Source organism: Triturus cristatus, chromosome 3_1 (genome assembly GCF_964204655.1).
Source record: "Triturus cristatus chromosome 3_1, aTriCri1.1, whole genome shotgun sequence".
Lineage (NCBI taxonomy): Eukaryota > Metazoa > Chordata > Amphibia > Caudata > Salamandridae > Triturus > Triturus cristatus.
The window spans coordinates 1,037,756,977-1,037,782,492 of record NC_140583.1 but is presented as its reverse complement, the minus strand read 5'-3'; the positions used below and the strand labels follow the sequence as shown (position 1 = coordinate 1,037,782,492).

General features: G+C 43.6%; 1 protein-coding gene across 1 annotated transcript in view; it reads right to left on the bottom strand.

Moving 5' to 3' along the window:
* Positions 1-25,516, bottom strand: part of TMEM163 (transmembrane protein 163) — an 848,993-nt gene that overhangs the window by 280,061 nt on the left and 543,416 nt on the right. The window lies entirely within an intron of this gene.

The window sequence follows — 25,516 nt, the reverse complement described above, 5'->3', positions numbered from 1 at the left end:
AATGCCTAAAATGCATAAAAGGGCTGGCTGCTTGTCAAATGTTCTCACAGTTGTTCAATATGGACTATGATGTCTTTATTAATTATCACCCATGCTTGGCAACTGGTGGCTGACACTGGCTTGATGCCAGGCCAGCCTATTTTTGAGCCGCCAAAGTCACATAGTTCTCAGGACACTATTTCTCATGGTCCAGTATTGCTAATAATATAAAGGAATGTTCTTGGGAATTGGCTCAGCATCCAAACTAAGGGGGTGATTACGAGTTTGGAGGTCCCACCGCACTGGCCACCGCATTACGAGTGTGGCAGTCCCCCCGCCAGAGAACCATTGCAACTGCCAGGGATCTGTGATCCCTCGGCGATGGCATGGTGGTCTGGCCCAGTAATATGCTGGTGATGAGGTTGCGGCACGCCAAGCATATTCTGAGTTTCCTCACAACCACACTTTTCATGGTGGTGAGCCTGCCATGAAAACTGTGGCATTGAGGAAACTGAGGGGGCGCTACAGGGCCCCCTGTTGCCTGAGGGCCTTGGGGTGCATGCCCCCTGTGGCCATGCACCCCAGTTCCTGCACGACATGGAGTGCACCAGTACTCCAAAGATAAAGGAATCATAACTCATAAAATGTGTATTGTATCTTGGATGCTTAAAAGACTTTACTGTCCTCCCACCAATTGCACACAACATTATCCTGAAATGCCTTATGTGAGTGGCATGTCCTGGGGCTGTGAAGGAAAGCACACTTACCACATTCCATCTATGGCTTTCAGCAACAAAACCTGATGCTCCTATGAGTAATCCAAAACATGCCTAGCATCGGTGCTGGCATCCTTGCGCCATGTTGGAAGGGTGTTTGCTCTGCAGGGGTGATTGTTTACGTGAAGGAAGGGACACCTTCTTGCATATTATCAATCTTTAAAGATGATTTGCTGTTTCTATGTGTGCTGCAGAATGTAGCACACATAGAAAGAGCAAAATATGAGGAGGAAATTAATAATTTCTACTTGTACCGCCATCCTAAGACCAGCGGGCATATTTACCTGGGGCTATTGCACCAGAATATCACATTTCGTGATGTTCTGGTGTGTGATAGCCACTTCTAGTTAATTACAAAGCGTCATGCAAATAAGGCCCCTTTTCCACACTTCACTTAGAGTGAAAGGGGCATGCAATGGGTATTGCAGTGGGTGTTCTGCCGCAAAAGCCATTGCTTTTTTATGCTGCCCCATATTTAGAAGGATGGGGCTGCACCAAAACGTGAGACCAGGTACAACCTGGTCTTAGACTGGAGATACTAGGAGAAGTTATACATTTCTCCTCATATTTTGCTCTTTCTATGTGTGCTGCATTCACACATAGAAACAGCAAATCTCATTTAAAGATTGTTTATGTGCAGTAAGGCTGCACATAAACAATAGCCTCTGCAGAGCAGGCACCCTTGCAACATGGCGCAAGGAGGCCTGCGCTGGCTTTAGGCAGCATTTTTAGCACCAGGGCTAGGGGAAACACAGAGGTGTGCCATATTTTTGTAAATAGGCGCATCCCTGCTTTTAAAAATTGTCAGAGTACGGCCTTACCATTTTTGGCGTAACACCGCGCTCCGACATTTTATTGTAAATATCCCCCAAAGTTTTACCTTGCCTTCGTTTTGGCGCTGCTCCATCCTTTTAAATATGGGGCAGTGTCAAAAAGCAGTGGGTGTTGTAGCGGAATGCCCACTGCAACAACCATTGCATGCCCCTTTCACGCTAAGTGAAGCGCGAAAATGGGCCTTATTTATAAGGTGGTTTAAAGCCACGTCACGTGGCTTAACGCCGCTTGGTAAATAAGGAGAAGGAGCTATCACCACCAGAACATCACTAAAAGTGCCCCCTTGCTTTTAGACTCAACTATTACAGATTCCTGATGGTTTCAAGAAATTGCAGACAAGGCACATCTTCCTTTTTGTGCCAGCTTTTTTAAAGCCAGTAGAATTGAAAATATTATCCAAAACCAACGTTTCAGTGGAGTAAGATAAACCAGTAGTGGAAATCTCTGCTGCATTAAACAACGCAGGCGGCTATCTGCATCTCATCATCTCATTTAGCAAGGTAAGCATCTCTTGTACATGCTGACTGTGCACATTTACAGTACTGCAAAATCCATGAGCAGCCCTGACTAGGGTACCTGAGGAGCCTGCAGATCACGCCTCTTTTCTCTGGGACTGCACTGGTTTCAAAACACAACCTGAACCACTTTGAGGACTTTTTATGAGTTAGATGTGATGGTCATTAGGCTCCTTCTCAGTCATCAAATTCTATGACGTTAATCAGGTAAAGGGTTAGCTACCACATTTACCAGTTTTAAAGGGGGGGGGGTGCTACCATGCAAGAAGAACAGAAATAATGACACGTATACCCCGATCTCTGCTTGTCCTGATATCATTTGGGGAAATGCCTGATACAGTTACGTAACCATAACCCCCGCAGCCCCCACGGTGTGGGGGGCGAGCTGCAGGAGGCCCCCTCTAGCACTTTTCATGGAATTCAGGCCCCTGGCCTGATAGCTGCTGACTGGGTCCAGAGCGGGGGACCCCTCCATGTACTTTGCAAGGGGGCCCCCTCACGTTTCATTACGCCTCTGGCCTGACACCGAGCAGACTAGTATGGGCCCCCCACCATGTACGCTAACTTGTTGGCTCATCCCTTGTATCTCAATAATTGGGGAGAGGATGTGGTCCGTCGGATAGATTGACGACTTTGGTGCTGGAAACCAGGGTTCTAGCCTCGGGGTCGCGTTTACATCCTGTGATTCTGGGCAAATCACTTAATCTCCCTGTGCCTGAATTTGTAACATAACCGGTGCTCATGTAAAGCGCTCCAATATATTTGGGTCGAGTTCGCGCTATATAACATCTGCTTTAAAAAATATATATATTGTCACAACACACACCTGTGATGTCAGACTCATGAGGGGTTGAAGGCGTAAGTATTGGGATAGATTTGACTGAGTTCTCCTGTTAGATTTTCAGCAAATGGGACTTAGAAGGTAATCGATGGTAATTGCCAAAAGAGCATAAGTATGACAACAGAGTGATTGCTGTGAAGGGACAACTGTATCCTCCAATTGAGAACTAAATGTGAGATGGCAACTGCAATTGAACAAAGAATACCACCTCGTTGCAAAACAAAAACTCCAGTTACAATTTTTCGTTCAGAGTTAAATCCACCTTGACAAACTAATTGCAAAAAAGCACGTTACCAAAGCACAACACCCAAAAGACCAATGCAATGCTAGGAAGTCACCATTGACAACTCCAGCAAGGGAGTGCCAAATAGCCACTAGAATCATCAAATATGGCAAGATTACGAGGAGCAGCGGGTTACAAAATGTTTGCAATATATACTTTGCAGGCCCAAATTTTCATCCACAATACACAGGCAAATCAGGCAACTATCTTAAAAATTCACCTCTAAATAGGCTAGAGAATATAACCCTTTACTCTGACTTGATCAGGGTAAAGGGTTATAGAGGGGCACATGCATCAAGGTAGGCTTTTGCGATTACTTAATTGCGATTATTAAGGAATCGCAATTTAGGAATCGCAAAAGCCTAACGATTCCTGTCATAAATTGTGAACTGTGAAATGAATATTAATTAGGAAAGTCCTTCTGCATCTACCTGCGATTCAGTAGTTTGTGAATCGGCCAATTAGTACATAGATCGGTATGCAAAATACTATTCCATTTGCAAAAAGTCGGTGCATATATTTTGTTAGTGAATAATAGTACATCAAGCTCTGGTTTACTAAAGGACACTTAATCAATACATTTGAGCCTCAAGAACTAATAACACATGCTAATGTCTTTACTGCTTACGCACTTTCTGTGCTTGTGTCGATTCTTGTCACCACAGTGAACAGGATGCTAACAAGACTGTGACAGAAAATATCTATTACTATTAAATATACATATATATTCATTCAGAACTGTAGCCAGCAGCTTGATGACATTTAAGAAGCATATGAACATCTTAGTAAAAGCAGCATATTTGTTATTTGTTTGGCAGGGTTAGGCTTCTAAATCTGAACGCCGCCTAAAATGGCAGCCAGTCCTCTGATTAGATGTGAACAACTGTTTAGGTCTGGTTCAGCCTTTATGAATGGAAGACGTAGAGCTATCTGTATGGTAAGGAGCCTTCCTACACTTATCCAATCCAAAGAAAGCTACTGGACAGTGATTATGCAGGAGAGAAATGGTTTACTTACACATAAAGCTCAAAAGTCAGACCTTTCCCATCTTTAAATAAACAGGAAATTCACTCTGGTTTTTGAAGACATAACTTTGTTGCATAAGTTGCTTTCTCTTTTTTAGAGTAAGGTTAACACTTAACATTGAAACTAGCAAATACATCAGCACATACACAGATCTTTCCAATATTGTTACATGTTGGGGGCTTAAAGATTTGACAGCTGCTATGCATCTGTACCTGGGTGACTGTTCCTGAGTGGCGAGGTAGAAGCCTTTTCTAATGTAGAAGAGTCCCTTTTGGGCTGAAAGTGTCTAGAAGGGTTGGACCACCACATCAACTATGCATCCCTCAGTTCCTTAAGGTATTTACCTGCTGGTTAACCCAACATGCCTACTATTGGGCTCATCCGCGAACAGACAGCAGTGACTTGGTAGTTGTGGGAGTCAAAGTGAATAGAGACATTACAGGCTACAGTGGGTATTTCTGTAGCTGAAGGGCAAGTGTGAGTCCCCTACTCTCTTTCTAGCTTTATTTAGTATTAAGAGAGAGACTAGTGTCTTTTTGATTCCCACCAGCTATACCAGGATTTTAAGGGGCCATAGCTCCATCTGCAGATTTCCTTAGGTGGCGTTGAGTAGTACTTGACATTAAAACCTAACAGCTATAGAAATTCAAAAGGTTTTTATTACGTTATCCAAACTTAATATAGCGCAACGAATCACCCCCTGCTACCATGGGCCGCGTGATACTAAGGGCCAGATGTACGACCATTCACTTTTGCGAGTCGCAAATTGCGTCAACTTGCAACTCGCATTTTGCGATTCGCAAAAGTGAACGTACAACGTGTCTCAGACACTGTTAGCAATTCCCAATGGGGTCGCAAATTGCATGCCTCATGAATATTCATGAGGCAAGCCTTAAAGGAAAACGAGATGCATTTGAAAAAGAAAAATGAAACTTTTCAGTTTAATTTTTTATTTAATTTTTTAAGGGCAGGTAGTGGTCCCTGGGACCACTGCCTGCTCTTAAAAAATATTTACCCACCCATTCACAAAAGGGAAGGGGTTGCAAAACAATAGTAAATGGCATTGAGTCTCGCTTTTAGGAAGGGACGCCCCTTCCTAATATCAAGAGTCGCAAACGCTATTTTGCGAGTCAGTGACTCGCAAAATAGCGTTTGTACATGCCATGACCCTTTTTCGCGGTCGCAAACGGGCCGATCTTCCGTTTGCGAGCGCAAAAAAGGATCGTACATCTGGCACAATGTCACCTGGGGGTGCACTGTGTATGTGTGTCCACTTTTTTCACCTATGGGGCACTTTGGTGTTACAGTAGGGGCAGCAGCTACTTGTGCAGTCTCTTTTGTAAGGCAAAAGGAGCTAGCACTATGTGTGACGGTCCATCTCAATGAGCATTCCCTCATTTGCATGGGGGCATGATCTCATGCAAATGGTGAAGCACTTTACCTCTACGTCTGCGCTATATTACAGACATGGGTGCAGAGGCAATTGAGTTGTCAGGAGGCGCACTAACTTTGTGCACATTGAGATGGCATACAATCAGTGTGCCCTTGAGAGCATCCCATGGAGAGGCAGGAAGGGGCCCCATGGACTTCCCCAGACATCCCCCTGCAGTTGGGTGTAGTCACTAACTGCACCCATCTACAGGGCAATCTCTGTCCTTTTTCAAATGCCAGCCGCATTGTCGCCCACACAGTGAAAGGCAGACCGACGGATTAAAATAGCCGACCCATCTTTCACGAATGCGCTGTTCTCAGTGTACGCATGGCCTCAAATCTGCACTCGGAACAGTGTATTTTTTATGATATGGTGCAATGCCCCAGTCATCACCCTGTGTACTGACCTACGTGTACGTTGTTCTGCAGAGCAGGACAGTGCACCATATTCATTATGCGGCCCCAGAAGACATCAGTAAAATACCTGCATAAACCTAACAATGATGCAAGGTTGATGGCCTGCTTCATTGAAATCTTCAGCTAGACCCCTTTCAACCCTCAGAAATCTTTCTAACTCAATGGAAGCCACACAGCACATAAAAAGTATTTTCCTCGAGCATTTGACATTGAGAGGCACATTCCCCCTCCTTAAGTTGCTTTGAATTTGGCGTTCTTCCCTTCTACTGTGAACTGAACAGAATATATATTAAAGCATAGAGTTTTAATCCAATAGAGCCTAGGGCATTTCTCACTGAGAAAAATATTTCCCCCGGGAAAAAGTCCATTACTTTGTCTACCAGGTGTAATTCAGGATCTCTATATTGCCACATTACAATACAACATACCAGTCCATTAGTGCAACCATGTGCACATGTGAATTGGACTACCTTTGAACAACATCTAACAAAAACGTCCAAGAAAGACAATTCATAATTTACCTTTATCCTTACTACTCTCTTGCATTGAACTCTATTTGTTTCTGTTAATTGTCACTTCTGCTGACCTTCATGTACACTGCTAAACCTATTTTTATTCACTTTCCCCACATAGTTATTAGCTGATACTTTTGTGGCTAGAAGCTAATTAATTTCCCTAGATTTCCATGGGCTTGGGTTGGGCCACAATGCCTTTGTTGTTTAATTCAATAGTTGTATTTGATGCTTTGTGTCCTTGCACGACAAAACACTTTCTTAGAGAAAGTCTAGACCTTAGCATACACAACTCTCCCTCCCCCAGCAGCGGTTAAGCGGATTTCTAACTTCATACCTGTGTGCATTATTTCTTCATATGCTTGCACACATGCACATGAACAGTCTACAGACACAAACACATAAGTAAATACAACGGGGCCACACATTTCGTTCTGAATTTCATTTATACTCTCCTAGAGTGTTCAAATCAAAAAAATCGATTAACGGTGTCCCTGTGTCTGTACTGCGTGCCTCCCGCATTGTTCCCCTGGTTGCTGTATGACCCCCATCCGGTTCCTTTATCTCTTCGCCTTTTACCTCCCCTTCTCCCCACCCCCACCGGCTTCACACTCAAATTGTCACAGATCTATTAATCATTTTCAGTTAATTCATTTCAACACCGTTGCCTGTTTAGTGGTTTGGGTGGGTGTTTTGTTGGCATGAGGCCGATTGTTTTTAAATTTTCCTTTTATATAGATTGCCTGCCAAATGCAAAATACGTCCTGTCACTGAAAAATAATTTTTCTTTTCACATGGCAACTCATATGTTAGAACTTCATTTATAATTGTGCAACGTTCCTACTGTTGTGTGATTGTGCATAGTGGTAGTAAACAGTGGTCTTCATTTAGATTATTTTGGACCTTGCCAATGTGGAAAATGTGATTTTGTTATGATCTGGACAAGGAAAGAATATTAGTTGAAAGCTCCAGTCCAACACTCCTTTACTGAGACTCCATTCCAAGATGGTCACAGTGGCGTAGCTAGAACTTTGGCCCCCATGGTGGTCCCTGGGATTGCCGCCGTTCTGTGGCAGCATGTAAGAGCAGGGGTGCTGGCGCTTCCCGCATTTGCTGCCCCGTGATGGCCACAGGTAAGAGTGGGGGGACCAACCCCCCACCCCACCCACATCAAAGTTCAACACAATTTTAGCATGTTCCTTTCTGAGACCAGCACTTTCCATTCAGGTGGTTCCTGTCTTAACAGTATTAAAGAGTCTTTGATAAGAGTACCAGTGTGTTTCACCTCCTCTGAATTGCTCCTACTGTTGGACTGATTACTCCTGCTCTAGATACTTCTCTGCTCTAGCACAGGTTTGCCCCAGTCGTGTCTGCCAGAGCTCCATCTTGAACCAGCTGTGTCTGCTCCAGCTCTGCTTCAGTCCAGCTACTTCAGCTTTAGCTCTGCTCCAGGCCAGGTTTTACTCTAGCTTTACTCCGTGTCTGGCCTCTCCAGCTACAGCTGTTCTCCAGTTCTGGCTTTACTCTAGCTCTACTCCAATTGTGGTTTTAAACAGATCCAAACTTCAGTCTTGGAATAACTATTTCACTGTTAGGACTCAGCACTTTGGAGGTTTTTTGTGCCTTTGGCTTTTTCCTCCTTGCGCTGTCAGGCATTACTTTCCAGAGGGCATCCTCTATGTAACCCATGTTACAACATGGACAGACAGTGTTCTTTCTGGAATGGGTTGTTTTTCCTACAAAACCTCTCAGAAAGAGGTGAAGACCATTACTAAAGGATGGCTTCACTACATCAGTAGTGCTAGACCCTAATCACTGTGTGTGCATGCATGTAAGGGTGATCTCAGTGTGATCCCCTGCTGTCCCATCATATGGTGTTGCTAATCATTAGGCATTTTATTTCTGCAGCTGACTTTTAAAGTGATTATAAAATGGCTTGGTACCCTTTCCCCTGATCCTGTGCAGACTGTGCTGCTGTGCTTACAGTATATTTGGAAAAAGAGTAATTTGTTAAATAATGTATTTGAGAATGTACATTTCACTTGAGTGTGTAAATATCTTAATTTTCAAATGCATATCCACATTTCTGCTTAACATAAAACCACTTTGCAATGGTAAATGGATTTGCTTCCATGGAACGTTAAGACATAATGGTGGAATTTCAATGTGACTGTTGCACCTGACCCTTTTTGCAGGGTTATCGCCAAACCTTTTGCTTTTTTCCTCCTTTTTTTCTGACCTGTTTTTGTTGGCTTTAGGACTTTGGGCACTTTACCGCTACTAACCAGTGCTAAAGTGCATATGCTCTCTGATTAAATTGGTTTATCCATGATTGATATATTTGATTTACTAGTAAGTGCAACAGGTGTGCCCAGGGCATGTAAATCAAATGCTACTAGCGGGCTTGCTGCACTGATTGTGCCACCCACAAGTGTAGCCCTGCAAACATGTCTCAGACCTGCCACTGCAGTGTCTGTGAGTGCAGTTTTAAACTACCATTTCGACCTGGAAAGTGCGCCCATTTGCCAGGCCCAAACCGTCCCTTTTACTACGTGTAAGTCACCCCTAAGGTAGGCCAAAGGCCGCCCCATGGGCAGGGTGCAGTGTATTTAAGCGGTAGGATATGTACTGGTGTGATTTACATGACCTAATCGTGAAATACAGCTAATTTCATTTTTCAGTATTGCAAGGACTATCTCTTTGAAAGGATAACATGGGGATTGCCTTGAAACATTGTTTAAGTGTCATTTTCCATTGGGAGCAGAAAGAGATTTGAAGTTTGTGGTCTCTGAACTTACAATTTAAAAATACATCTTTTGGTGACATTGGTTTTTATATTGTGGGTTTAAAAATACCACTTTCAGAAAGTGGACGTTTTCTTGCGTAACCATTCTGTGCATCTGCCTGTCTGTAGAATACATGTCTGGGTTGGCTAACAGATGGATCCTTGTGCATTCATTCTTGACAGTCACACAAAGGAAACTGAGGTGTGCCTTGCATATCATGATGGTCCATCACCAGGTGATGGGTCTTCCTGAGCTAGAGTGGTGGTAGGAGTTGTCACTGATACCTGAATAGGGCTGTGCTTGTCTTCACACAAAGCTGTCTCCACACCAAAGACTTTTCTTTGAGGTTTGCTCACTTCAAAGGCAGAAAGGGGTATAAGTATTGGACCCCTGACACCCCAAAATCAGAACACTTCTGGACTGGGGACATTCTTCCAAAAGAGGGCTAGCTGCTGTAGGAGGGACAGGTGTGGTGCACATTGCTTTGTTGTGCTGGCCTGCTGTATGCTGCTTCTGTCCTGGGAGTGAAAGGACTGGACTTTGCTTTCTAGACCCTGCTTCCAAAGTTCTCCAAGGGCTTGTGCGGGCTTGCCTCCCGTACAAATATCTCAGGGCCATCAAATACTTCACCTACCAGTGCCGGGGCTCTTCTGCTTAGTGTCTTGACTTGCCAAGTGGTGCTAAATCTGGTTCCTGGGCCCGGGTAAGTGTAACCTGGTGATCTCAAAGAGAAAATCCACTCATTGACTCCCAGGGCCTGTTTTCTGGATACATTGCCACTGTCTGCACTGAAGCATGGTCCCCGCTGGAAGCATCAACCATGGCTTTCACCGCAGGCCCCAGATCACGTCACAGCATGTTGAAAAATCGCAACAGCGTGAGTCCCAAGCACCGTGTCACTGATGTCCGTGGCACCCGCTCCAACTCCGATGCAGTACCTGGTCACAGCTGAAGAATCGATGAAGTGCCTCCCTCCTGGATGTGAAATCGATGCAATGTCTGCATCCACACCGCCATATCAACACAGCGCGTCTGGATTTTTGACGTATCATCCCTCGACACCAACTCTTCATTGACACCACACCACAGTAAGGAACCGAGTCCGCATGTCTCGAAACCAATGCATCACCTTCCCTGCCAGTAAGGAATCAACGCATCACCTCCCCTGTCATTAAGGAACAATGAATCACCTCTGGTGCCTAGCACAAAAAGAACCAACGCATTACCTCCTCTGCCCAGCAGTAAGGAACCGACGCATCACCTCCTCTGCCAGTAAGGAACCGACACCCCACCTGCCCTGCACCTTGCAACTTCTTTGATGTTTGATGCATAAACTAATGAATTCTATTGATTTTTATGGCCTAAACTTGTCTAACCTTTTAAAAGTGACATTTTGACTTTTGTATTTTGTATTTTTGTTTTTTTGGTCTTGCTTTATTCAGATAAATAGTGCCTATTTTTCTTAACTGATGTGGTTTCCTTTTGTAGGGTTTTTACTGTATTATTGTGTGTGTGGGTGTGGGTGTGTACAATCACTTTACCCATTGCCTCAGAGATAAGCCTGACTACTCGTGCTAAACTACCAAGGGGGGGAGCAGGGGCTATCTTACCTGTGTGACTCACTTACCCTGACTAGAGTGAGGGTCCCTACGTGAACAGGGTACAAACCACTGCCAACTAGAGACCCAATTTCTAACAGTGAGCAAATCTTCTCACATGACGTTTTGTGGGTGTTAAGGGTGTGAAGACCAACAAACATTATCTTAGTGGGTATTCAAAAACCATTTAGAGCTAAAAGGAACCTGCAACTTTTCAAGATTTGCTACAGTCAAGGACAAAAGTGACCTTGTATTTTACAATGTGAATGAGGAGAACATCCACCCAATTCATGGGAGCCCTGTGGAAGGAGGGTCTCCACAGGGAAAAATGTTCAGAAACTAAAACACAACTACAACATGTTTGAGAAATTGATTCCTGGTACTGGGATGTGAGACCTGGTCAAGCAAAAGCCACAATCCCTTGTATTGTGAACCACAAAAAAATCACTAAATTAACCTGTGCTTAACCCTGGGTAGCTTGGCACAAAAAAATTAGGAGTAATGTGTAAAGTATTTATGCAGCCCAAAAAACAGTGCTAAAGTTAAACCACAACACATAAGACATTTCAAACCAACTTAGAAACATAGAGTACATTTTTATAAATTATTTGACAACAATATGATGAAAATCCAATCAGTAGAATCGGAGTTATGAGGTTTCAAATTTTTTAATGAAGACTGGCTCCTAAAAGATCAAAGTGCCAGCTGCGGCCATCTAGTCGCGTGAGACTGGATCAAAGTCTAAAAATATGGCTGGCCGTGATGGAGCGCGGTTCAGGTACAAGAAGGGGATTTGGCCCGTTCAGCGCTTATATTCGGACTTTGATGGTTTTCTGAGAAAAAATTTCTGAGAAGATAAAGTTCAGTGGAGCAAAGCTGCAGGTGGTGTCCAAGGAGGGAGTTTCATCTTTGGATAGGCTTGGGCCAAAGCTACGGTGAGGATTTCTATGTTTGAACTTAGTCTCTGAAATAGTAGTCGAAAATCTCCAGTGGGACGAGGCAGAGGGCTGTAGCCGACAACAGTTCAATGAAGCAGAATATCCCTTTGGTGAAGGACCGCTGAAAAGGATTTGCTGCTGTGGAGAAGAAAACATTGACAGAAGCAGCAAATTCAATCTGACCGGCGATACACCTCAGGCAGATCGGCGAGCAGGTTGGCCCCGGTCTCCTCCCAGTTCTCAGAACAGTTTTTAGCCCAAAACAATTCCAAGTCTAGACTTTTGGGTTTTGGCTGCCTTGTCATCTTCAGAACCACTTCTAAGGGTGCATGACTGGTGGGGCACCACTTAGAGGGTCAGGACTCACTCAAGCTGGGTTCATATGCAGGCCTGAATGTGGAAGGGAGCCTTTTTCATCCCTGAGGCTAAGCTCAGGAAGCCAAGAACTCGCCCTTTTAAGTCACTCTGGTGGTTCTGTGTTTAAGTTGCAAGTCCAGCCTTTGTTCACCAGGCAAGAGTGAAGCAAGGCAGAAAGGAAGCACTTCTGCAAGACAGCATTAGGTCAGCAGTCCAGCAGAGTGGCAGTCCTTGTAGCAGCACAGCAATCCTTCATCCTGGCAGAGTATCCACAGGTCCAGAAATGTACTCAAGAGTTTTATACCCTAGTGAACTCCTTCTGGAAGATGGGAGAAGCTTCTGGACAGTGGCTTTGAAGTGCATGGAATTTCCTTACTTCACTGCCTTGGCTTCAAGCTGGCTGCAGTGTCAATGTCCATTGTGTGAGGGCAGAGCACTCCCCATTCAATTGCAAGTGGGGCTGTGCTCACCTCCACCCTCTCATCATGCCAGTAGATAGCCCTTCCATGCACTCTTAATCCCTCTATTGTGTGACAGTCTGGAAGGAATTTACAAAGTCAAACTGTCAGTTACACCCAGACAAGCTACAGGCACAAAAGGGCTGAGGGCGACAAAATGGCAACTTTCTAAAAGTGGCATTTTCAAAATTGTAATCAAAACCCCTACGTCACCATTAAATAGAGATTTTCATTACAATTCTAAAGACACCAATCGTGATATGGCTACTTGCCCCCAATTGGAAATTACAGCTTATTAAATTTGAAAAGAATCTCCAATGTCATCCCATGTGAGGAGTATGAGTCACAGTAGTGAAAAACGATTTTAGGAGTTTTTCACTACCAGGACGTGTAAACCACTTTTTTTGTTTTTATTTTACAGAGTTTTATATAGCGCGAACTTGACCCGAATCGGGTATCACAGTGCTTTACATAGCACCAGTTGCATTACATGAGGACACATTCATTTTTTATTTTTTTGCTGGGCACGGGGAGATTAAGTGATTTGCCCAGAATCACATAAACCATATAAGTAAGTATGTATCCAACCATTTACTTACACAGCACCCTATCCTATGTGTGACCTAGGGCGTACCTTAGGAGTGACTTATATGTAATAAAAGGGGGGTTTAAGGCCTGGCAACAGGGTTTTAATGCCAAGCTGACTTGGCAGTTTAAAACTGCATTCATGCTGACGTGGCAGACCTGGGACAGGTTTTGAGGTGCTACTTATGTGGGTGGTACGAAAAGTGCTGCAGGCCCACTGGTAACATTTAATTTACAGGCCCAGGCATATGGCATACACACTACAAGGGACTTGCACGCAAATTAAATATGTCCATCAAGTGTAAACCATTGAAACCATGTGTTGAGGAGAGAGCATAAGGCCATCAAAAACAAATTCAGCAAAAAAAGAGGAGGGTAGAGGCAAAATGTTTAGGGGTGACCATGCAGAGAGAGCCTGGTCCAACAGGGTGACATTTGCGCATGCAAAAATGTACATACATACATTTCCAGTTACAAAAATAGTCATGTAGTCAAAATATTAGTGAATGTATGACTTTTCTGTGATTTGGGACCTTTGGGGCGTCCATGATACTTTGTTGTGACATGAATAATGAACAGGCCATTTTTTGGCAGACTTTCCTTTGGGTCTTTATTATGCTTCGTGTTGCTGTCTGTCCTGCTGTGAATGAAAATTAAAATTTGCTGGAGTAATTAACGCCCTCCCACTGTGCCACAGTTAGTAGGCACTGAAATAGGCTCCACCAATGAATGGCTTCATTTGCCAGGTGCAGCATTTTACTATCCCTTAAGTGAGCTACTAATTCCCAAGTACTCATTTTACCTTCCTCCATCCTATTTCCTTCGTGACACTCGGCCTTTTTCGTGTTTCTATGCTGTATTGTGCCCCACCCGTGATGAAGATTCTCATATTTTTCCATCTATGTTTAATACAGTCCTTGCCCTCTCATTTGCACTGCCCTGCAGTTGTGCTGCTAAGCCCTGTTGTTCTTGAATAAACTCATTCTGTATGTCATGTTGTGAGGTGTTTATCCATCTTATACTTTCTGTTGCATGTGATGCATAACTTCACTCGTGAAATATACCCTATGTGTCGATCAGCATTTGTGCAGCAGCTGTGTTGTCTGTTGATTTGATTGTTAGAGATAGCTGTCAGGAGTTGCGCGTTTTTTCCAACTTTTTGGGAGTTCTAAGGAAATCTTCGCAAAGGTTACAACTGTTTTTTTTAGCTTTGCTACATAAAAAGCACACTTAATGAAATTGAGCTATGTGAGCTAACAGCTCATGCACAAATTATTTTCAACAGGATTGATATAATACTTTGCTATATCATATATTTTGCAAAACATTGTTCATGGCTCTTTTCTGTGGAATGCCAATCTGCTTATTAAGAACTCTGGAAAAGGTCAAACTTGCATATCATTTCCAGCTGGGCTGAACTTGAGTGAAAATGATTTTGCTACGTCGTGAAATTTTTGCGCCATGTGAAAAAAAAGGTTCCATATGTGAAGGCGAAGTTGCACCATAACACTTAGCAATCAGCGCAAAGAGCAAAAATTGTGAACGTCTCGAAACCTCATTAGTGGGAAAAAAAAAAATTCACAGTCCCTATTTTCGAATGATTAGTTGTTTGATGAAAGGTGCATCTCTGTAGTAAGTATTGTGTTTTGTTTTCCTTATGCATCCTTTAGGGTTTTAAGTGACATTGCAGATAACTCGAGCTTCGCTCTCATTTAGTTCAATTCACTCAGACCCCATTTGGTTAAAAACATCCCCATCATACACGGTTACCTGCTTATTATAACATATATTATACATACACACATTTAAAAATAATAATGTTTTGAGGCCACATACAGAACACCACTCATATGATGCCAGTCTCTGTAACACTAACAGAATTGGGTTCAGGTTTGTTTTATCTGTTTCTTGCTTAAAAATAAATTCCCAGTTTTACTTATATTTTAAAAACTGCTCTAGCTATCTTCGATTGTGTTTGAATTGTTGTGTTTGCCTTCCTGATCAGAAATAATAAATTGATTTGTGAATGTTTGAACCAGGCATGGGAAAATAAAAAAAAGAGAATTGAATTGGCAGCGACAGTGACTTTCTAGCTGTGAAACCTTTCTGAAGGCAGCAAACTATTACTTGGCTCCCATTAGAATGCAAATAGGAGATACATCATGATATTAGTAGCAGACAAGTTTGGTGCTCTGACAAATGTCTTTGCTTGCCCTTTTAGGATTTATGTAATGGCGCATGCACCAATCATGGCAAATGGTATAAGTGCATACTATGAGGGCTTGGGTTTAGCCTCCTTCAGCTACTGGCTTCTTTGGCTCAGGAATCCTCACCATTTGGCTTGAGACATTATCAATCACATCTTGGATTATCCCTCTGGAAAATCTTAGTCTCAACTTCTTTCCACTGGCTGTTTGTGTACATCCTTCCTCCTCAGTTGAAATGCATGAGGGTTCTTTTTATTACATACAACATCATCACAATTCAGTTCTTTATCTAATCAGAGCCTTGTAAACATAGAACAATCCTTTTTTATTACTTTGCACTGCATCAGGCATTTTATATTGTTTTCTCGAACTCGAGTGCCACGGGTCAAACCTATTGGCTCTGCCAACTCTTGTTTAATATCTGTCACTCCCTTGGCCCAACTTATCAGAAGGATTGGACTACACTTCATTACATGCACAGCTAAGGCACAAATATTTCTTTGTATCATGTGACTAGTCCAGCTGCTCCTATTTTTGTAAGATATTTCTTTTCTGCTGTCAATGAATATATGGAAAGAACCAACTTGAAACTAAGTGGCAGCAAAACCGAGTTTCTCATACTTGCGGGCAAAGCACTATGGATCTTGGAATGCTGCCCAATGCATTAGGAGCCCTTCAGCCAATGAGGAAACAAAGGACCACATGTACGCAGCTTTTTTCATGTTGCAAACGACATACATGCAAATCGGGCTGTTTGCGACCAGAAAAAAAGCATTGTTCTATGTAGAAATGCCCATTTTGTGATTCGGTAACCTAATATCGAATTGCAAAATGGGTTCGCAATTAGGTATTAGGTACTAGAAAGGGGTGTGTTAAGGGTGTCCTTTCCTAATAGAGACTCGCAGTGGAATGTAAGAATGTTTTGCAACCAAAATGCGGTCACAAAACATTCGCATTTTATCACCAACTTAAAGTTTATGGTAACCCATTCGTAAATGGGAAGAGATACCAGGGAACCTCGCTTGGAGCAAAAAGTCTGCCAACCATCACGGTGGCAAAGTTTACTGGCACCCAACCCGAATAAGATGATGTCTGTTAATGCACGGTGCAGCCTTAGACCTGTTTAGGGTGCTGAGATGGCTACGCAGGAAAGAGTGCTCGATGAAAAGACTTCCTCATTGACCTTGCGGCCCCCGCAGGTTGGACTTTGTACTTCCTCCATGTGCGAGCAATGTCTACTTCACTGTGTCTGTGAGAAGTAAGCAAGGGAATTAGGGTGAGAATGTGGGGAAGGGTTAGGAGCTTTGGTGTAACTGTGTGCTTCCTCTAAATTTGAATCCTTGCATTTTCATTTTGGTCATTGGTTACATGTTAGATTCCTTGGCAGTAAAATGTTCGCTATGTGAGAAACTGGAGTGGTGGCGATATCTCCACAAAGATGTAAAGCAGCAGCACATCTGTCGGCTGGTCTGATGTTGCAGAGTACAGCTTCCAGTCCTGAGTATTCAGCAGCTGTCTCAAGGCTTGCTGAAATTTTACTTTGCACCTTGCAACTATGTGCCTGGTACAAGTCCCAGGATACTACCATTGACTGGATTTTTTGGGGGGGATTAATCTGAGATAGACCTTCGATGGTGGAGGAGGTGTATTGCGTTTATGAGTTCATATTTGACAACATTGTTGTGACTGTTCTCATTCAAGCTAGGTGAGAGGAGTGCAAAATAGTTGAGTCTTCCTCATAACTGTCTGCCCAAAAACACAAACCTTTCCCTGAAGCCAGACAGTGATCCGCCAGCCAATCCTAGCCTGCTCCAAACTGGGCGGCACCCGCTGACTTTTGGAGGATGGTTAGAACAGAGGCATGAGGGCACTTCACAGCCAATCAGCACTTCAGAGTTATGTGCTGCATACTGTGACAGTGATTGGCTGAGGTAGCCAGAATGCCTCAATCCAAAGTCACCTTACACATTAATTTCAAAGATGCTGCCCAGAATATGTTCAATCTTGGGATTGTTTGTTGTGCGGCCCAGGTACGCTAACATTTTACAGACTAAATAAGTGGCCTGAAGCATATGAGACCGCTGCCTCCTTACATGCTGCAGGAGACACCGGAGACACAGGACCCTCAAAGCTACCTTGGGGTTCCCTGGATAATGAGGGGAACAACCAGGAAAGCATTCTGTCACAGGGCCAATAGACAGAAACACTTGCTGTCCCTACTACCTCTTTTATTTACATTCAGTCAGTCCACTGTCCCGGCTGCTGTCTGTACTGTATGAATATGAAAGACTGAACTGGATTGGAAGCAGTGACTTTGCTACCTCTGCAGTTTGGCAGCCACAGTCGGTTAACAACGCAGCACATTGCACACAGTGTCCTTAATGCCAGTCACCCTCTCGCATTATGCAGTACCATTAGAGGAGGCATGTGTGCGGAAATCAGTTGCAGCTCTGCAAGTCCCCAAAGCTCCATGCCACTGACCCCAGTGTGACATCTCACATTAATGCACGTCCTCTGGGCAAAAGATGCCTTCTGTTATTTGATTATATCTTTGTATTACCACCATGGTAAATTTGTAAAGCACTCAATCGATTCCTTCAAGTTTTAAATAGGTGGGCAGAACTCCGCAGAATCTCATGGAGAAAAACTCTGTGAGTTCTGCCCACCCCTACTCAAAAGTAAATGTCCACCTTTTTGAATAAATGCATCCTATTTAGGGCCTACTTTAGTGGTGACTTTTATGTATTAAAAAGTGAGGTTTATGCCTGGCAAGGAGTTTATTTTGCCGATTTGAATTGGCAGTTTAAAAATGCACACTAGATGCAATGGCAGACCTGGGACATGTTTTAAGACACTTCTTATGTAGGTGGCACAATAAGTGCTGCAGGCCCACTAGTAGCATTTAATTTACCGGTCATTGATATATGGTATACCCCTTTAACTAGGGACATATAAGTAATTTGAACAAACTAATTAGGTATAAGCCAATGTTACACTGTTTTAAGGAGTAAGCACAAGTGCTTTAGCACTGGCTAACAATAGTAAAGTGCACAGATTCCCAATGCCAACAAAATTCATAAATCAGGAGGGTTGATGCCAGAAAGTCTGGGGGTGACCCTGTAGAGAGAGCTAAGTCCAACATTACAACTCTATGGCTATGGAAGGTCAAGCCAAGAGTGGCTATTGTTTAACTGGGTTTGGAGCTGGGCCTGGCCAGGATGCTTATTTTTGCACTTTTTCTGGTTCAGGGCACCAGGCAACATGTGAGAGAGGCTGCAGGCAATAACTTAAACGAATTCCACAGATGCTTTTGATGGGCAGATCCTGAGAAAAACAGAACTTGAAGCTAAAAGCTCCAGGCTGAGTGAGATGCCTCTGTTTGACTGATTATCGATGCAAAACAAAAAAAAACTCATGCCAATTCTTTACAGGATTCTCTGGTGCCAGAAGTAGCTCAGTAATTGTTACTGGTTTGGTAATCCTGATTAGTTCTCACCCACATTTCCTTATGGCAATCTTCAATCTCAGGAGGTAGGTGCCCTTCCATGATAGGGAACAGGGTAAACCTAGCAAACATGACAATCTGATAAGATGAACTCATCACAGGTGTGGAAGCCATCAAAAAGGGAAATCTGCAATGATCTAGAGGGCAACAAATGACAAAGAAATAACAAGCTGAAAACTAAAATCTTCCGCTTCTCTAAAGAAACATGAGGAAAATACAAACAAACTGGCTTAGAAAGAGGTTAAGTTTGAAGCATAAGAACCTGGCACCCATACTATAACATAGACAAAGCATCAATGGAATTGAAGCATAACAAATGACATCAAAATAAGAGATAGCAACGGTGTATTATTACATTTTCACAAGTGAAGTTGCTTGAAGAACTAGCGGCTCATTACCATGTCAGTCAGAAAGCCTTCGGGACCGCATCGGAGCCTTTCTGACCAACTCGGTTGGTTTACGGCTGGCCAATCATTCCGACTTGGTTCCGACCAGTTCTCTGAGTATTCCTGTTGGTTGGAACCACACTGTAACCCCCTATGGATGGTGTTTCCGCCAACGGGATTATGATGCTGGATTCCAAAAGCCTTTCTGTGCCGGCCTTCCCAATACAGAAAGGCTGTCAGATAGTAGCTTTGGGAGCCCCCAGTAGGGCCCCTTTGCCTCCTTAGCCTTTGGTTGATGCCCGAGGGGGTACCTGAGGTACCACACTGTAAAACCCTGCACTGTGTGGCAGGCACCGTGTAGTGTCTGTGGCAGGGTGTAGGTTTTGAACACCCCCCCCCCTTTCCCCACAGCAGCTCGGATTACAGCCTGTTTATGGCTGTAACACAAGCTCCCTTAGGGAACAATGGAAATCGACCGAACAGTGTTCAGTTACATCGTAATCTGGTGGTCATAACCGCAGACTGCCTGTCGGTCGGTCCTGAATCCGAAACGGTGTTGGTCATAGGCTTTCTGACCGACATTGTAAGGAGCCCCTCTGTCTTTCTTGACTTTTATACTTTGTCAAGGCTGACAGACAGTCCCATTTCGCTGACCCTTGATCCAGTAATTATTCCTGCTTGCTTTGTTGGATTGGAGTTTCCACACAGAATCAGATGGAAAAGTCTGGAATCCCTGAATGGTGCAGAATATACAGAGAGCATGTCCACCTCTCACTGAAGAAATGATGGCAAGAGTGGCAACTCAACATGGCAGCTCCTTGTCTGGAAGGAGCATCAGGAAAGGGCCTTTACTGAAATGGATCAACCTTCATCGGGCCACTCTTCAATCTCTACCAGGTAAAGAGTTGGCCTTTGGCCTTTCTTGTTTTGCTGATGAAGAACCCACTAAACTCTGGGAGATTTTCTAGACGGATGGGTTTTTCTGAAAGACTTTTATTTTGTCATGCATAGCTTGAAGGTTTCTAAGAGTTGACCTTTAAAAAACACCACCCTTGGCTTCCCAGGCTTTGAATAATTCTGGCAACTCTGTATCCAAGATAAAGGCTGGGGTGACAACACAGTTGTCTGGATTCATATGGATCCATACAGAAGGCATGTGTGGCACATCAGAAGGCCAGAGGGATTCCAAAGGCATTTGCCATAAGTCATGTTTCTTGCAGGTCAAGACGTGATAGTCTTCATTCTTGATATTTAAGCTTATGCAAATATTGATTAACCCCTGCTGACAACAAATTGGGAAAAACGTTAATCGTAATGATGTAAATCCTAATCCTAGAACATATCAATCAGGTGCTCTCCCTAGGTTGTCTTACACCTGCTTTTCCTACAGTGCGTCACAATAAGATTCTGGATGACTTCGTTTGAGTTGGTTTTAGGCTGGCCATATCTCAAGAACGACTTCTCTTAGATTCCTAAAAAGCATAGATATCTGCTTAGATTCAAATGTTGTGCTTTCACTTCGTGTCTCCTTCTCACTACTGTGAAAGTGATGTTGATGACGATTAAAAACAGAGGCAGGGGCCGAATGTTGAGTTTGAAGCTAGAAGCCTTTCCTGGTCTGGTATAAAAAAAAACGTTGCTAATTAAGAAAGTGGTGACTTATTTGACATGAAAAGATGAGCCCTTTCCAAGGCAGGTGATTTAGATATCAAGTGTTGCCCAATTGTGTAGGATGTGAGCCAATGCCAGAACCCACCCTCACAATCAAACCTCATGATGTTCCTGACAGACCGCATTTTATCACACAGTTTTAATAAAACAGAAGCACAAAGATGAAAATCCCATCATATAGGATAGCATCATCATAAGCTTTAGAAAGACCTAGGCTTGCATGCCACAAAATGACAAAATATGTGTTGTCTGTAACCCAAAGTTCTCTAACTGAAGAAACCAAGCACACTGAAAAAATGTATACAATATTGTAAAAATGGGCTTAGTGAACCCCCAAAATATGAAGAGGAATAAAATGGTTTATTTATGATGCTACCTTTCTTTTAACTACTGTAATTTGTTCTACCTGTTTAGTGATTAATGAGTCAAAGAGAGTGTACATATATATGGTACTTACACGCTCTAGCTACCTGTAAAAAAATCATTGTGATGTGCATATCTCTATTTATGTATAACCCAGATATGCCCATCAGCGTTTGATCAGGAAGAACTGAAATAATAATTTAGATGTCTGATCTTTTTTTCCCCAAAGTTTCCTTACCGCCCCGTGTCCCAACCCTTGGCCCGTTGTCGCCTGAGCAGATGGCCACGCCTGCTCAGAGTCAGACAACCTGTCCCGCCCACCCACCCATCGACAGGCACAATGATTTGGTGCCTAGTGCAACTGAATGGCACCCCCACCTTACCCTCACTTCCTCTTCCTAAACTACAAAAGTAACAGTTAAACCAACTTTTACCATAATTAACCTTCCTTACCCTCCACCCTGCTAACCAAAGACTAGTTTAAAGCCATTAGGGTTTATCAATAGAAATCTGATGTAACACTTCCTGCGCCTCTGCGACATTACAAAAGATATGAAATTTGCCCTTAATTAGCACCTTCAGCTTGCTCGGCTGAGCTATCATAGCTTGTGCCCCTTGTGCCTTAAACAAATGAAGCATTTTGACAAATTCTTTCCGCCTTTTTGCTGCGGAGGCTGACATATCTGAAAAGATGCGACATAATAGCACTTCTGCCGAGGAGAACTGTCTCTGCATAATCGCTAGGATCTGCTCCTTGACCCTAAAGTCTCCAAAGTTGACCAATATAGTCCGGGGGAACTTGGCATTAGTAGGGAGATGTGCAGGAACCCTATGAGCTCTCATTATCGTCAGATACCTGCTAAATTCAGGAAGGACATTTTTCTTTATAAAGGAATCCACCCACTGTAGCGTCCGCTGCCCCTCTAAGCCCTCCGGGATGCCCAAAACTCCTCCAACTTCAACTCCAATGAGGCTCTCTGAGACTGAAAGGTGGCCACTTTATGATTCAGAGATGACATTTGATCTTCCAATTGGCAAATCCTGGTTTCGGCCTCCACGAGCCGCACCGGAATCTGAGCCATGGATTCCTCAATCTTCATCAGGCGGGTATTTATTGCTGCAATCTCAGCAGACTGGGAAGCTTTTAATTCACGGGTTTCTTCCAAAATCAAATTAAGGAGGCTCTTAGCGACCCATTGCATAGAAAAGGAGCCTAAAGGGGGATCAGACTGATTTAAATTGGGCCTATCCTCCGCCTGGGGGCCCTTGGGAGCCTCTGAATCAGTAGGATCGAGGACCACTGGTGATGTTGAAATAGACATAGACTCCGTTGAGACATCCAGCATAGAAAGAGGCATGGGCCCTCCCCCTTATGATGGAATTAGAAGATCTGAAGATGGCGAAGAAGGAAGAGGAAAAGGAAGAAGACTGCCAGACTTGAAGATTAACACTTCTGGACCGACGTCCAAAACAATATCTGCTGCTAAAAGGTTGTTTCCTTCAATCTCATTTGCTGTATCTGGTTCAGTCAGAGGCCCACCCTGCTTGGTTTTAAAGAAGATAGGATACTTTCTAGCCTCCAAAGACTCAGTCACTGCTTTTCCAGGAGTCAAAGTCTCTGTAGACAAGGCGGCAGAGATTGACGAATCCCCCCTTATAGAAACCAACTCACTAGGACTAATGGGACAAACAGAATCCACCGTAATTGCCTCCGGACAATCCTGTTTAGCCGCTTCAGCACTTGCCATCCCCGCAATCTCAGATGAGAGAGGAAGATCCTGTTGAAATGCGGCCGCGTGGTTCAACCGAGCTGCGGCTTGGGCTGCGCGCTTATTAACTTTCTGAGCTAGTATCGGAGATTCAACCTGAGTGGTTCCCTTTGTTGCTTTACCAGGCTTTCGCATACTGCCTTCCTATCAGCGCTCTTCTGTCAGTAGCCGATATAGATGCTGCCAGAATACTGCTGAAACACTGCAAAATCACTCTATGGGACGTACCCAGCGACCCGCAAACAAGGTGAGCAAGGAGAAATCCCACACTTACCCACTCTTGGTGAGAAACCTGGAGTCCCTGGTGATGTTAAATGATGCTTCCCAAGTCCACATCAGTCCACAGCTGTCCACAGCAGTCAACGTATAAAGCCCAAGCCAGGCAAGTAAGAAAAAAGGAGCAAAACCGAAATGACTGCAGCACACCGCCACCCAGCTCCAAAAAAAGCTCAAAACAGTCCTTTTCTCGTTAAAGAGCAAGCACGTTGCCTCCACATATAAAAGCCTCAAGCCCTTCAATTGGGAAAAAGTTAGTGGACAGTTAATAAATGAAAAGAAACCGTCCTTCAGGGCTCCGCGGCTCCGAAGGCACCGAGGGCATCAGAAACGGCGATTGCAGCTCCTCGCGGCGGCGTCTGGCGTCAGATGAAGTGAGGGGTAGTGGTCGCGGCCGCTCTCTCAGCCGATCCTTAGATGTCTGATCTTGATAATCTGATGTCAGAATTAGAAGTTTCATCAAAATCAAAATATTCATAATGATCCTGATTCAGAGCAACATTTTCAGCTGTAAACTAAATGGTTTCATTTACTTCTGCCAGGTGTCCTAAATGTTTCTACCACTGTGTAATTGTGTGACTTGATTGTACGCCAAGACTTAATATTCTATTTTCTCCTCTACTATATTGTCTTAGTTCACCTTATGGAGTCAATGTTGCTGACGTTCGATATTTTAAAAGTAATATTTTGGTACCAAACTGGTGGAAGTTCCAGTTATTCAAATTCCTGGTGGTTTCTGTCGGATTCAGTTGTGGCATTTGCATTGGTGCACTTTAAGCTATATAGGTCCAGTGGAAAAAAATAAGTGAAACTACTGGTTATGAAAGTTATTAGCTGAAAACAATAGCCATCATTTGTCACAAACATCTAGTTCCAAGCACCCATGGCGTCAACTGAAATTCCCCATAACAGTCGACTAGATGTTCAGAAACACATATGCCACTAGATCCATTGTCAGCAGGAGTTTCCAGAAGGGTTGTGACCTTGCCAAAGCCCAATAAGACTTATAAACAAACACCCGGCTTTCGCTATTGTTGATCCATTTGGAAAGACACCATTGACACAGATCGAAGTGCTTAATTTGAGCCGGAGCTTTCTGGTGCTGAGCACCGGTACTTAATTGATTTCCGGGTTTTCGGCACGGCACCTAATTGTCAACACCACATTTAGGGCAGTCTGCCACAAGGTGGCGCTGCTCATGTAATTTAGAGATGAGCAGTCTAACAGTTGTTTAGGAAAACAATATACATTAAAAAATGTCTAATACCTGCCTCCCCAGCCATTCCTTTAGCTTTGGGGACCTGGAATAATCGGAACTGTCGCATTTACATGCGAGAGAGATGGTTAGTAGTTGTTTTGGCAGCGATGACTAGGGTGATGTGTGGTGCAAGCTGCAGTGGCCTCCTGGTCAGAGCCCTGGCACTTAATATTTTACAAATTAAGCACTGCTAATTACGGTTGACATTTTCGGATCGCATTATCCAAGATATGGAACTAACTGGCTGTCGGACAAAATACGTATTTTAGATGTGCACATGAGATTTACAAGTTGCTCTATTTTGTAAAAAACGGAAATTGCAAACCTAGCGCTTGGCTCATTAGTCCGTTTTCACACGGTCCCCCCTGTGCCTAGGCACACTCTGCTCCCAATTATTTCTAGAGACGTTACCAAGGCAGCGGGGCTCGGCCAACGCACAAGGAAATACAAAGTCAATAATGGGAGGCTTTCCCGGCATAAATAAAGAAGATTCGAGAACGACACCATCTGCTATTGGGCTTAATCTACGCATGATAAATATTTCAATTTGATTGCTCTCAAAATTCTTCACGAGTTGAAAAATGTTGGATAATCTCACTGAGGACACAGCGGCAAAGCTGTAAAATAGATCTCCATTTAAAAAAAATAATCAGATCATGACCTTGTTTCTGAGAGCAATAAGATGCTTTCTGCGCTACCCAATTAGAGCGCGTAAATTTTTACACTAACCCCCATGCCAGGCGAG